Source organism: Myotis davidii, unplaced genomic scaffold, assembly GCF_000327345.1.
Source record: "Myotis davidii unplaced genomic scaffold, ASM32734v1 scaffold1120, whole genome shotgun sequence".
NCBI classification, from domain to species: Eukaryota; Metazoa; Chordata; class Mammalia; order Chiroptera; family Vespertilionidae; genus Myotis; species Myotis davidii.
The window spans coordinates 474,326-487,438 of record NW_006292588.1 but is presented as its reverse complement, the minus strand read 5'-3'; the positions used below and the strand labels follow the sequence as shown (position 1 = coordinate 487,438).

The following is a 13,113-nucleotide window of genomic DNA, read 5'->3' as shown; positions in this document are numbered from 1 at the left end:
TTTTCTAATATATAAAAAGCCAAGGGCCATCACAACCGAAACAACCGGACAGATGACCAAACAGCAGGCTGTGTGGGGCGACCAGGCCGGCAGGGGTGTTAGTGAGGGACGACCAAACAACCGAGCAGCAGGCTGCGTGGGGTGACCAGGCCGCTGGCAGGGCAGTTGGGGGTGACCAGGCTGGTGGTGGGGGGGGCAGTAAGGGGCAACCAGGCCGGTGGGCCGGGCAATTTGGGGCAACCAGGCCTGTGGGCAGGGGGGCAGTTGCGGGTGACCAGGCCAGCAGGGCAGGCATTTAGGGACAATCAGGCAGGCAGGTGAGCAGTTAGGAGCCAGAGGTCCCAGGTTGTGAGAGGGGTGTCCGACGGCCGGTTTAGGCCCGATCCTGGGGCCCGATCTGAGGGGTCCCAGATTGGAGAGGGTGCAGGCTGGGCTGATGGGACTCCCCCCACCCCTGCACAAATTTCATGCACCAGGCCTCTAGTCTATATGTATATATAAAAGCCCAGCAACTGAATGGCAGAACAACCAGAACGACCCGTCGACCAGTTGCTGTGACGTGCACTAACCACCAGGGGACAGATGCTCAACACAGGAGCTGCCCCCTGGTGGTCAGTGTGCTCCCACAGTGGGAGTGCCACTTGGCTGACCGGGATGAGTGGCGCTCCTACAGCGGGCCAATCTCCACAGGCCACGTCCCTGACCAGTGCACGAATCTGTGCACTGGGCCTCTAGTTTAAGATGTTTGAAGAGCAAGACTCCTTATATAGTAACACAAAGCATATGGAAGCAAAGATGGACATTTTCCAAGGTCAGTAGTTTCTTCCATGCTATACAGTTCATTATTTTGTCTTCAAGGTTAATTTCTAACAGCAACCTCTGAAAGCCTTACATAGGGATTTTCTACCTTCTACTACTACCCCAGGGAGCAATGACCAAACGTCAGACCAAGGGGCACTAAGTACATAAGCACAGACTTTTCAAAACTTTAAATGTTCTATCTGTATATATGTCCTCTTGTTCTTTACTCCTATCTGGGTCAACATTTAACTATTCATACTTTATTTAAGTTATGTTAAATTGCATTTTTTCAGAAAATACTAAATATCGGGCTCTTCGATTGGTCCAGGGCCCTCTTCCCTTCCCTATTTCTCTCCCTGGGTCCTCTTGTACAGTTCTAACAGTTTCATATATCATGATGACTTCCAAATAATTATCTGCAGATAAGATCTCTGGGAGCTACAGTAGACTATACCCAACAGCTTCCTTTTGGATATCTCCTATACCAGTGGTCGGCAAATTTATTAGTCAATAGAGCCAAATATCATCAGTACACGATTGAAATTTCTTTTGAGAGCCAAATTTTTTAAACTTAAACTATATAGGTAGGTACACTGTTATTAACTTAATTAGGGTACTCCTAAAGCTTAGGAAGAGCCACACTCAAGGAGCCAAAGAGCCACATGTGGCTCACGAGCCTCAATTTGCCGACTATACCTTCTGGTAGGCAGCCTCTGCAGTGGCCTCAAACAACTCCTGCCCTTTCCAGAATTCACGTCCTCCCACACCTCATCAGGGACAGTCTGGGTGACCAACAGGATACAGTAGAAGTGATGGTGTGCCATGTGGAGATTAGCTTAAAACATGGTAGCTTCTACCTTGGGTTTCCTTTCTCTCTTGGATCATTCACTCTGGGGGAAGCAGACCGATGGAGAGGTCCATATAGCAAGGAACTAAAGTCTCTGGCCAACGGCCAGCTGGTCTGTCAATAACCACGTGAAAAAGCCAAAAGCAGATCTTACAGTAGTGGTGACGAACCTATGACATGCGAACTCATTTTTTTGGTTGATTTTTCTTTGTTAAATGGCATTTAAATATATAAGTAAATATCAAGAATATAAGTCTTTGTTTTACTATGGTTGCAAATATCAAAAAATTTCTATATGCGACACGGCACCAGAGTTAAGTTAGGGTGTTTCAAAATGCTGACACGCCGAGCTCAAAAGGTTCGCCATCACTGTCTTACAGCTTGGCTGACAGCTTGACTGTAACCTCATGAGAGACCCTGAGCCAGAACCACTCACAGAACCTGGGAGATAATACATGTTTGTTTTAATCTGCTAAATTGTAGGGCAATTGTTTTAATGTAGTAATAGATAACTAATCTACACACCATGACTTACTAGGTACCAAATAGAACTTTCAATTTCTCCTACCCCAACCCCCACTTTGTCTTCCCAGCCTTCCTCTTCTTAATTGATTTCAATATCTATCCAGTTTCTAAGCCAGCATATTGAGAGTCATCCTTGATTTCTCCTTCTTTCACTACCACATCCAATTCATCAGCAAAATCTATGAATCCAAACCCAAACCATTTATTAAATCCATTCATACAACATAATGTATTAAGAGTCCACATCAGGTGCTGGAGAAACAACAGTACCCAAGATATGCAAACCCTGCTCTCCTGTAGCTGACATTCTCATAGGAGGCCATAAATAACAATTTATAAATAAAATATGCATTATGTCCTATGGAAATAAGTAATATGGAGGAAAGCCAAGTGACTAGGAGGATGAGGAGGGCCAGGATGTTCCAGAGTGTTAGAATGTTATTATAAATAGAGTTGTCAGGAAGGCCCCACCGGTGAAGTGATACTTAAAAACTCCATATTCTGGCTCTGACCTGTTTGGCTCAGTGAATAGAGCATCGGCCTGTGGACTGAAGGGTCCCGGGTTCGATTCCGGTCAGGTGCATGTACCTTGGTTGCGGGCACATCCCTGGTCGGGGGTGTGCAGGAGGCAGCTGATCGATGTTCCTCTCTCATCGATGTTTCTAACTCTCTATCCTTCTCCCTTCCTTTCTATAAAAAATCAATAAAATATATTAAAAAAACACACAAAAAAAAAACCCTCCATATTCTGTGTCCACTGCCCCTACCCTAGCCTGTGCCACCATCACCCTCCCTGTGGATTCATCGTAGCCACCTTCATGTCACTCCCCTGCCTACTGTGGCTTCCCATTGCTATTAGATGAAAATCTAGGGTCTTTACTAGACACAAACAGCCCTTCACAACATGGTCTTACCCAACTTCATCTGGAATGAATCACGCTCTACCCACAAAGACCTTCTGGCAATTTCTAGACCATGCTCTAATTTTTCCTGCCTCCTTTGCCCTTGCAGGGCCCAGTGCAGGAATAAACATCACTAGGTCCATCTCATTCTTATAAACCAGGTCTTGGTGAGGCCTCTTTTTACCACCTTAACCAATGTGCGCCCCCACACACATACACCCCATTTTCCTCATCATACTCTCTGTTAACCATTTGCAGCTGTTTGTTAATTAACTTGTTTGTTGGTTCCTTCCTTGTTTCCTCAGGCTCCTCTGCCTCCAACCAGAATCTGAAGTCCAAGGGGAACCCTCACCTGACCTGCTCTCCATTGGAGCCCCAGTGCGATCGTGGCACACATGCATATTTATTGAATGAATCAGCTAACCCTTCCTGACCACCCTGTAATTTCTACACCAAATGTGGCCAACAATAGCATTAATTGGTAAAAGCAGAATCTTATTTTCACTCATCTATAGATTTTTTTTTTTTTAGATCTAGGAGATACTAGAGATCAAGATAAGGAGCTTGTACAAAGTCAGTACTGGAACCAGAACTAGGGTTAGGCTGTACACATGGGTCCAGGGTTCTTAAAACCAGCAACCTCTCTGACTGCTTATCTACTTGTGAAAAATAACGTACAGGTGGCTAAGGGGGAAGAGCACAGGCTTTGGAGTTAGAAATACATAATTTTTTTCTCTAAACTTACCAGCCGCGTGGCCTCACTTCTCTGTGCCTTACCTTCCTTCAACAAGGGAATATCTGGTGGGGGCTGTGGAGAGGATTCAATTAGAGTTCAGAGAACCCTGGTGATTAGGTTTTACCAACTGTCAACAAATACAGGCTTGGGCATTTCTATTATGATTCTAAGATCAGGGGAGAGCAACAAAATGCACTTTGCTATTTTATTCCAAATACCTATGTTACGCATATCTTGGTAAATTTTATAACATAAAGCAACCTCTAGCCTCCGCAAATGAGGAAAAATTTCATAAAGTAGCACCTTGTAAATTCTGTGTTTGAATTATCTTTTTTTTAAAAAAATAATGAAGTTGCTACCTTGCTATCAACAGCCAGCAACTTGTCTAATCTTTGCAGGATGCACAGAGATTTCTTTTTGAAGGGGCTGCTTATTTCTATGGGATAGCTGAGTACACCCGTCCTGTCCCCGTAAAAGAAAATGTAATAGGATAAGCTGGTTTCCTAAGTCTTAGGGCTCTTTTCTTACTGACATTCCCTCTGTAGACAATGAATCCATTATCCTGTAGGCTAGGAGTAAATAAATGCTTGTCAGTTTCCTCCACTGGAGCTGTGGTTTGAGGACAAATGGACTCCTGGTTCTACACAAGGCACAAGTTTGTATCTGCAAACGGGCTCAGAGATGTCACTGCACCGCCGCTAGCATATCCCAGCATAGCAGCTGTAAATGCCACACTCCTCTGGTCGGGAAGGCGCACCTACTGTGCTTGCAATACTTCATGACACCAGAACCATTAAGGTGTGGCAGAGCCCGAGGCTGTGATTATTGAAGGCGGCCGGGCCAGGAGAGGCGCCCCTCAACCAGCACGGCTGCACGGAGGGGACCTGGAGAGTTTCGGAGACAACTGAGCGCTGGCCGTGCGGGCCCTCGGGCCTCCCTCCCGCCGGACTCCCCGCCTCAGGTTCAGGCCAGGGCTGGGCGGGACCTTAACACTTCGGGGCACCCAGACCCCTCCAAGCCCAGGCCGGCCTCCCAGACCTCGCTCAGCCTGGTGACCCAAGGCTGTGCAGCTTCAACGAGCTCTGGGGCAAGGCAGCAGCACCGGGCCCAGGCGCGGCCGGCTTTAACCTCCGCGGGCTCCCTGCGAGAGGAAGGCGCAGAGCTGAGCCGCGATCCCGCCGCGGGGGCTCCCGGCATGGCACCCCACCCTTCCTACCAGGCCCACGGCTCCCGCGCCCGCTCTGGCTCCCAGGACCTTCCCTCTTCTCGAGGAGCGCAGCCTTCTCCACGGGGACCCTCAGCAAGGCCCCAACTTCCAGAACCTTGAACTTCGCCCCGCTTCCTTCCCACTTCACCCCCCGCGTAGTCTTCTCCCCCGCCCTCAGGTCCCTGGCCCAGCCACGCCCCTACGGGCCCCAGGCCACGCCCTGAGGTCTCAGCCACGCCCCACCCTGAGAATAGGCCACGCCCAGGGAGCCGCGGTGGTGGGGGGGCCTCCTTCTCCCTTCTTTCCCCCCCTCCCGCCCATACACACCCATCCCCCTGGAGGTCAAGTGTAGGCTCCAGCTTGCTGGAGACCCCGTCCTACCCCAGAAGGGGACAGCAGGCTGTAGCTGCAAGATGTGCTAAGTGTCTGTGTTGGGAACCCACTTTCTCTGCGCAAGAGTCTGTTGTCCTTAGTCCCCAAATATCCTGGAGGGAGAGGTTTCTCACCTCTGTCTAGTGCCACTGAGCTGAATGGGCAAGGGGCTAGATCCCCAAGGGGAAAGGAAGCAGCTACATTCCCCCAGATCCCAGTTCTCTGTAGAAAAGCCAGGAACACAGAGGCTTCAGTCGCTCCAAAAACCCTTCCAAGTTTTCTCCAAGGGTAACAAGTCAGAGGGGCTGCCCTGGCAACTGGGTGTCATGAACAGGATTTGGGCTTATTTATCCACCTTCTCTTGTCCTTGGGCTTGAGGTTTCTCGTGTTTAAAATAGAGTAGCAGAGCATGTGAACTGGCCAGAGCATGTCATGCAACTGAAGTCGGCTTAGTGACTACGAGTGAGTCTGTCTACAAAACGCCGTGCTAGGATCAGTTGCCAAAATATGGAGTAACACCTTTAAGTGTTACAGTGGATTCAATTAATTTTATCCTGAATCTGAGGAAAAGAGGATGAACCTTCGGTTGTCATTTGAAACGAAGGTGGGCATTTAATAATAATGGATGGTATTTCCTGAGGCCAACTCTGCTAGGCTTTATAACAGGTACTTTGTGTATGGTATCGTGTTTAACTTTTAGAATAACCCTGTGTGTGTGGGATCTCTCTTTCCTCCAATTACAGACACAAAAACAGTCTTAGAGAGAGCTGCCCGTGCAAGGCCAGGACTAGACCCCAGTTTGGTTGATGTCCCTCTATCATACCTTTTTAGTAGAGAGCAGGCACTTTGATAGGAGCCTAGGGAAAACATTAATATAGTTAAGTCAGAAAAAAGAGGAAAAAAAGGATATAAATGTTTTATTTTGTGTGGGTTCTTTTTGGTGTGTTTTTTTTTCTTTCTGTTTGTTTTTCAAGAAAAGTGAAAGTATAAGTAGTTATAAAGATGTTGGCTGGTAAGGGCTAGGCAGGGAGAAAATATTGAGTGAGAGCAATTGTCCTAAAGAATGGTGGCTGCTTACATCCTAGACAGGGAAGGGGATAAAAACAGGCCCAGAGGTGGGAAAGACAAGAAAAAAGTAGTGGTTAAGAACTCCAGAGGGATGAGTATTGAGACAGTTGAATATTACGAGGAATGGCTGGGCTTATACTGAGATTGTATAGTGAGTAGATGGATCGAGGGAGCCTTCTAGAGCAATTTCAGTGTAGACTACCGCTTAGATTACCAGCACTGCAGCCACGAAGCCGGATACATGTCTACCTGACAATGGTTGTTAACGAGAGGCCTAACGTCCATTATTTATAATATTATGTATTTTACTAGCCCTTGCTGCCACACATGAAATTATACACAAGATTTGTGTTAAAAAAAATGACTTTGGTTTTTCTTTGTGGAAGTTACTAAATTCTCCACTGCCCACTTTGCACCTGTTGTGCAAGATTTGTGATGGATTTTCCCTTCAGGCTCTTATTTCTATGGCTTTCCTCCTTAAAAACATACTGTTAAAGAGGAACTGGTCTAGATTTCATTTCTCTTTGACAGAAGTCGCTTCAAAGAAACCTCAAATTAATATGCAGGAGTTTTATTTCAGGAGCTGCATCAAGCTATTGTGAACACGTGTTTTCAAACAAGGGGAGAGAAATTCATGCAAGTCCAATGTACAACAGTGAAAATATTTGATAGCATAAAGCATTTGAGTACACACTGTAACTCCATTTCATATCATAAGTGGTTTAAATATTACTATTAGGTAAACATCACATGCTATCCTATTTAAAAATAATTAAAAAATAAACATTCTATACTACTGGTCCCCAAATCTACTAGCCTTGAGGTCGGGTAGGCAAGAACAGATAGGAGGGATCTTTTATTAGGTGCGGGTGTCAAAACTGGTAATCTGGCCTCAAGCCTTGTGCCCAACTTCATTATTCAGCCTTTCTTCCTGGGAAAGCTTAGCTTGGACATATGTTTTGAACCCTGGACTATCAATGTCTGTGATGAAATAGCCAAGTTAAAAATCACATTATTAAGGAACCAAAGGTTTGCAAATGAATCTCTCAGTTTAGGGTTCAGTTCAAATGCACTCTCTTTTCCACAGTCCCCGCCTTTCATCTTCATCGTGTGTTTGAATTTTCACAGTCCCCAGACGGACGCAGAAACATAAAATTGGCGGAGAGAATGAAATCAAAACCAAACATCCAAACCCCCTCACCGTTTGGGTTAAACTTCTGGAAAGCACTCAGGTTTTCATCACCGAGTTAGTTGTTTTAAATATAACAGAAAGAGTCTCTACAAAAAAAATCTGGAGAGGGCAAAACATAAAGTAATCCAGATAATTTGTCAGATGAGCAGCAGAAAAGAGCATTACAATATCATCTTACTGTCAGGTTTTAATTGTTAACTGGAAGTTAACATGACAGTGCTGCAGAGTTTCCTGCTTAAATTTTTAGCCATGGCGTGGTAAACCGTTCCCATCATTTCTAGGAAATGGAATAGATACCAATGTCACAAGGGGGCTAAGGCACTTGAAAAACACACATTTTTCTATTAAATTCCTATTCATTAAACCACCCAGAGAATACAACTAACTACTCAATATATTTTATTACTGCATTTAGAGGCAAAGGAAAAATAAAATTTAAAACTATCCTAGTTTTTGAAGAATAACATTGGAAACACATAATCCCCCAATTCAAGGAACCTTTTATGGGGACTATAATGTTACAGATGAGTCACTACCTTTTGTAGAAACCGATTACAAGTTTGTCTTTAAAACTATTCTGACTTATAGCTGCTGTGGAAAACAGTAGAGCAATTCCTACAAAAATCAGACATAGACTTACCAGTTGAACCAGCAACTCTACTTCTGGCTATATATACAAAAGAAGTGAAAGCAGAGACTCACATATGTGTACACCCTGTTCATAGCAGCATTATTCACAACAGCCAAAAGGTGGGAACAACCCAAGAGTCCATTAATGGATGAATGGATAAACAAATGTGGTAGGTCCATAAAGTGGAAGATTATTTAGCCTTAAAAAGGAATGAAATTCTGATAATGCTACAACTTAAATGAATCTTGAGGACATTATGCTAAGTGAAATAAGCCAGACACAAAGGAAAAATATTGCATTATTTCACTTGTAGAAGTGCCTAGAGTGGTCCAATTCATAGATACAGAAAACAGAGTAGTGGTTACAAGAGGCTTGAGGGAGGGTGAATGGGGAGTTAGTGTTTAATACATACAGATTTTCAATTTGTAAATATGAAAAAAAGTGAAGATGGATGGTAGTGACATTAACCCAACAATGTGAATGTACTTAGTGCCACTGAACTGTACTCTTAAAAGTGGTTAAAATAGTAAATGTTATGCATATTTTTTCACAATAAAAAATATTTAGACTTTAGATAGCTGTTTGCAAATAACTTGTAAAAAGTTGACTTGAATTTGGCTGCTTATTTCTCTCACTAGATTTGCTAGTATAAATAATAAGTCATAAATATAAACTACATTATTAATTTAAAAAATGTTTAAATTATGCCAGCATTAGTTTTAAACACTTTTAAATTAAATTGCCTTTTTTTTTCTTGACAGCAATTTATTTTGGTATTTGTGACAGACTCAAAGGTATTTGATGGCTAGATGCTCACTAAACCCACTTCCTCCTCCTCCTCCTGGGCACATACCTACACCAACAATTCCCAACCTCCTTGCAGTTAGGGGCAGTCCTTCGAGTGCCAGGCATTGGAGTGTGGCAGAAGTGACATGTGCCTTCCAGAATTGGCCCATTAAAAAACCTCCCACCCACCCATCATTCTCCACTCTCTCTCCATTTGTGGGCAGGATGGAAAGAATTCCTAGCCCTGGAGACTAGAACTACAGGAGAGAGGGGACGTATCTGAATGGTCATCTGAGCAGGCCCTCTACCTATCCTAACTTTGAGAAACTGTGAGTGAAAAATTAACTATTGTCTTAAGCCACTGAGATGTGGGAGTCATTTTTTACAGTAGATAGCTTACCCTGATTGATATAGTATTTGTGCTGGTAAGAGAATTGGATAGTTCCCTATGCAAATTGAAAGCCATCCTCATTTAGCCAGTCGCTGATAATATGAAATGGCTTCCATGATGCTTTCAAATCTTTAAGAGAGTTATGGAAGTGTTAGAGGCATCTATTAGCACATAACAATGTGACTATTGATCTTTAACAAAAACAGTGTTGAGAGATAAATTAAACAGAATAAAATTACAACCAAAGAAGTTAGCAGGACAGCTATTCATTCACTGTTAAGTTCAAGCATGTGTGTCTAGGAAGAATACCAAATGGTAGTTTTCTCAGTGTTGAAAAACAAAACAATGTGGACTAAAAGCAAGCATTAAAAGGATGACTTGAATTCATAATTCAAGTAACTTGATTTTTAAAAAAGTAATAGGGATAATTTCTTTGTTTTCATTGCAGGATTGCTGAAAATTGTGTGTGTAAAGGGGAGAGGTTTGCCATGGAATTAGTTTAAATTCCTATTCAGAAACTTTGCATAAATACTGGTTTAAATATATTTTAGCATATATATGTAAATATATATATATATATTTAAAATATGTATATATTTATATATTTAAATACATATATTAAACAAATACACATATATATGTATTTAAATTCTCAGTTTATTAATCCTCTTATGAAAAATCTATACCATCACCACAGATAAAGTCCCTGAAGACTCTTTACTTTTTCTGCTGTCCTGTCTCCAGCTCACTTTTGGCCGCACCAACATTGGCCTTTGCGGTTCCCCTGATTCTCATTCTCTTCTTGTGTTCCTTTCTCTGTTTCCTTGAGGTTATCTTCTCACATAGGCCTTGTCTTGCAAATCTATGTTTGGGTTCATTTTTCTTTATGTAATCCAAGGAATCATAAATTGTGCCAAAGCCAGTTGTCTTGCCACCACCAAAATGGGTTCTGAATCCAAACACAAAGATGGCATCTGGTGTGGTCTTGTACATTTTGGCTAGATTTTCCCAAATTTTTGTCTTGGGTTACCTTTGCCTTCCCAGGGAAAAGGAAGTCCATGACCATTTTTTTCCACTGAAGTAGTCTGTCGGTCATGAACCTCCTGGTCAGGGTAGTTACTGTGTCGTTCATGATGGTGGCCAATCTAAAATATTTTGTTCTATGTAAAGAATACGTCCTTTGCAACCCTAGCTAAAATATCTGAAGAGGGGAATTTGCTTTGATCTTCTACGTAGATTAGGAGGAGAACCAGAGTCTTCTCTTTTGACAAACCTCCTGAGAGAAGCAGCTGCATGCTCAGTGAACACGGGCACTCAGGCAGTGCCCACCAGGACCTTCAGAAGCAGCTCCAGGGTCTGATAGACCTGACGCAATTCCTGGCTCCTCTGTGTCTTTCTGTAGGACCTCTTAACTTCCCCCAGTCACAGTGTCCTCACAGGAAATGACACTACTATCATCTTCCTCTGGCAGCTTGCTGGCTGTCCTTCAGATCACTCTCCTTTTCTTTTACTCTCATAATTTAGCAGGTTTTGTGGTCACCCGGTTACAGATGACCCTACGCGACCCCTCTTGCAGTTGGGCATGGCCATGTGACTTAGCAGATGTGATACATGTGCCATCCTCTGGGAAATGGTGAAAACTGAAAACACCTCCTATGTTGAAGATGGTAGAGACCTGGAACCTTCGTAGTGTTTGTATGGGATTGAGTGATATACTATGTGAAAGTCTCTTATCTGGAGTCTTCAGAGCAATAATGGGAGGTTGGCTAGACAGGAGGGGTAATTAGGGTTTAAGTATAGAGAATAGAATGGGGTAAATAGTGTGCTTTTAGATGACAGGATAGGTGGGCCTCAGGGTGCAGCACTCTGAAAGGCCTCCCCTGTGAGGACCATCAGAAAGAAAAGCCCAAGATCCAGGGGTCAGGAGAAGGGATTTGACACCCAGGCGGGGGCTGTGAAATCAGGCATGAGAGTCTCAGGGAGGAGTACAGGAGTAAGGATATGGGAATATTGTCCAGTGTAGTGCCCCTGGCAATAATAGTGACAAAAGTAACTATCATTTAGTGAACGTCTGTGTGCCACTCTCTATTCTAATAGCCCCTTACAAACATTTTAGAGATTTTTATACTTACATAATCCCCATTTTACAGATGTGGAAACTGAGGCTCAGAGATGTAAAGTGTTTTTGCTCAAGGTCTCATAGCTAATAAAGGGGGTAAGCTGAGATTCAAATCTAGAATTAGCTGACTCCAAATACTAAGAATTGCTAACTACCTAGCAATTCAAATACGTAGCACAGTACATAGCAAAGGGATCAACAAATGTTAGCTCTTACTATATAGATAAGGGAATGAGTGCCTGGCACAGATCAGCAGAAGCAAGATTAGAGCTAAACTAGTGACTCAGTGAGGCCAGGCTTCCTATATGCCGTGTGTGTGTGTGTGTGTGTGTGTGTGTGTGTGTAGCACTGGTTAGGCAGAAGGACCAAGGGGTGTTCTGCTAATGGGTAAGGAGAGTTGACTTGCATTGAAAAGCAAAGAAGGGAGGAATCAGGGAGCAGAGTTCCAATTCCACACCTTCTTTTTCTTCAATTATTTGAGGAAGAAACTGGATGATTTGAGAATGGGGGAGCTGGGAAAAGACAAGCTAACACGTGCCTTGACTGTCACAGAGGCAGAGACTTTTAGAGCCACAAGAAGATCTGATAAACAATCTAGTATCTAACACTCTCCCCTTGGGAGGAGGTAAAGGACATTTTTTAAATCACCCACTGCTGAGAAATGAGCAAACTCAAAGGAGCTTTTAACTCAAAGAACCTGAAGTCCCAGAGAAAGGACTGAACTTCAGAGAAGCAGAGTGAGTCAGAAAGCACTGCACCGTCATGCAAGTGTGTGCACTTGACTATGTTCATAGGAACCGGTACAACAGGAAAACTTCTCTACTAGGCTTTGGCACTCTTCTTCTTAAGGTTTCTTAAAATAGCCCATTTCATTATTCTGATATTTAGATGGTAATAAGATGTGAGGATGGTGGGGCCATTTTAATAGAGAACTATCTTTTTTATTTTTAACAAAAGGAGCATAAATGTGTGGAAGCTTAACAGACAGTTTCATTTGAGCTTGAGACACACAGTATTTTAATTGTCATGGCTGGACATATTCAATAAATATTATGGAAGATACAAAGCCTAGCAATAAAGCAAACTTCTGTGAACCCACCACCCAACATTCCCACTCTTATGGAGGCCCCTTGCACACTCTCCTTCAGTCTCGTTACCTCTCCACTCACCCAGTCCTCCCAGCCCTGCACAGGAAAGCCACTCTCCTGAACGTTACATTGGTTTTTCCTTGCCGCCGTTCTTAGAGACACCCCAGCTTTCAAGGCACCTCCACCACCACCATCTCCTGGATGTCAGCGTCCAAGAGGCAATGGTGTTAAGCGATCTGTTTCATTATTTTGATTGGAGCAGCATTTGGGCATCAGTGGTCTGAAAAGCAATGTTGGTGTGTCTAATTTTGCAGCAAATTCCAGCACATCTCTATGTGCCTGCAGTCTGTGTTCTGGAAACAATGTTTCAGTGACGACGCAGGCAAAGCTTTCAGAACAGAGATGCTGGTGGTTAACATGTACCTGTTTTGTGCTTTGTTTTCAAGGA

At 43.5% G+C, this 13,113-nt stretch overlaps 1 protein-coding gene and 1 pseudogene across 1 annotated transcript in view; both read right to left on the bottom strand.

Annotated features, from left to right (window-relative positions):
- PTER (phosphotriesterase related) overlaps nucleotides 1-5,163 on the bottom strand; it is a 72,510-nt gene extending 67,347 nt beyond the window's left edge. Inside the window, exon 1 of the mRNA XM_006766040.2 lies at nucleotides 5,028-5,163. The gene's annotated coding sequence lies outside the window, so the exon portion shown is untranslated. The remainder of the gene's footprint in view (nucleotides 1-5,027) is intronic.
- A 5,012-nt stretch (nucleotides 5,164-10,175) lies between these two features.
- On the bottom strand, nucleotides 10,176-10,590 carry LOC102770578 (annotated as a pseudogene).
- Between the last annotated feature and the right edge of the window lie 2,523 nt (nucleotides 10,591-13,113).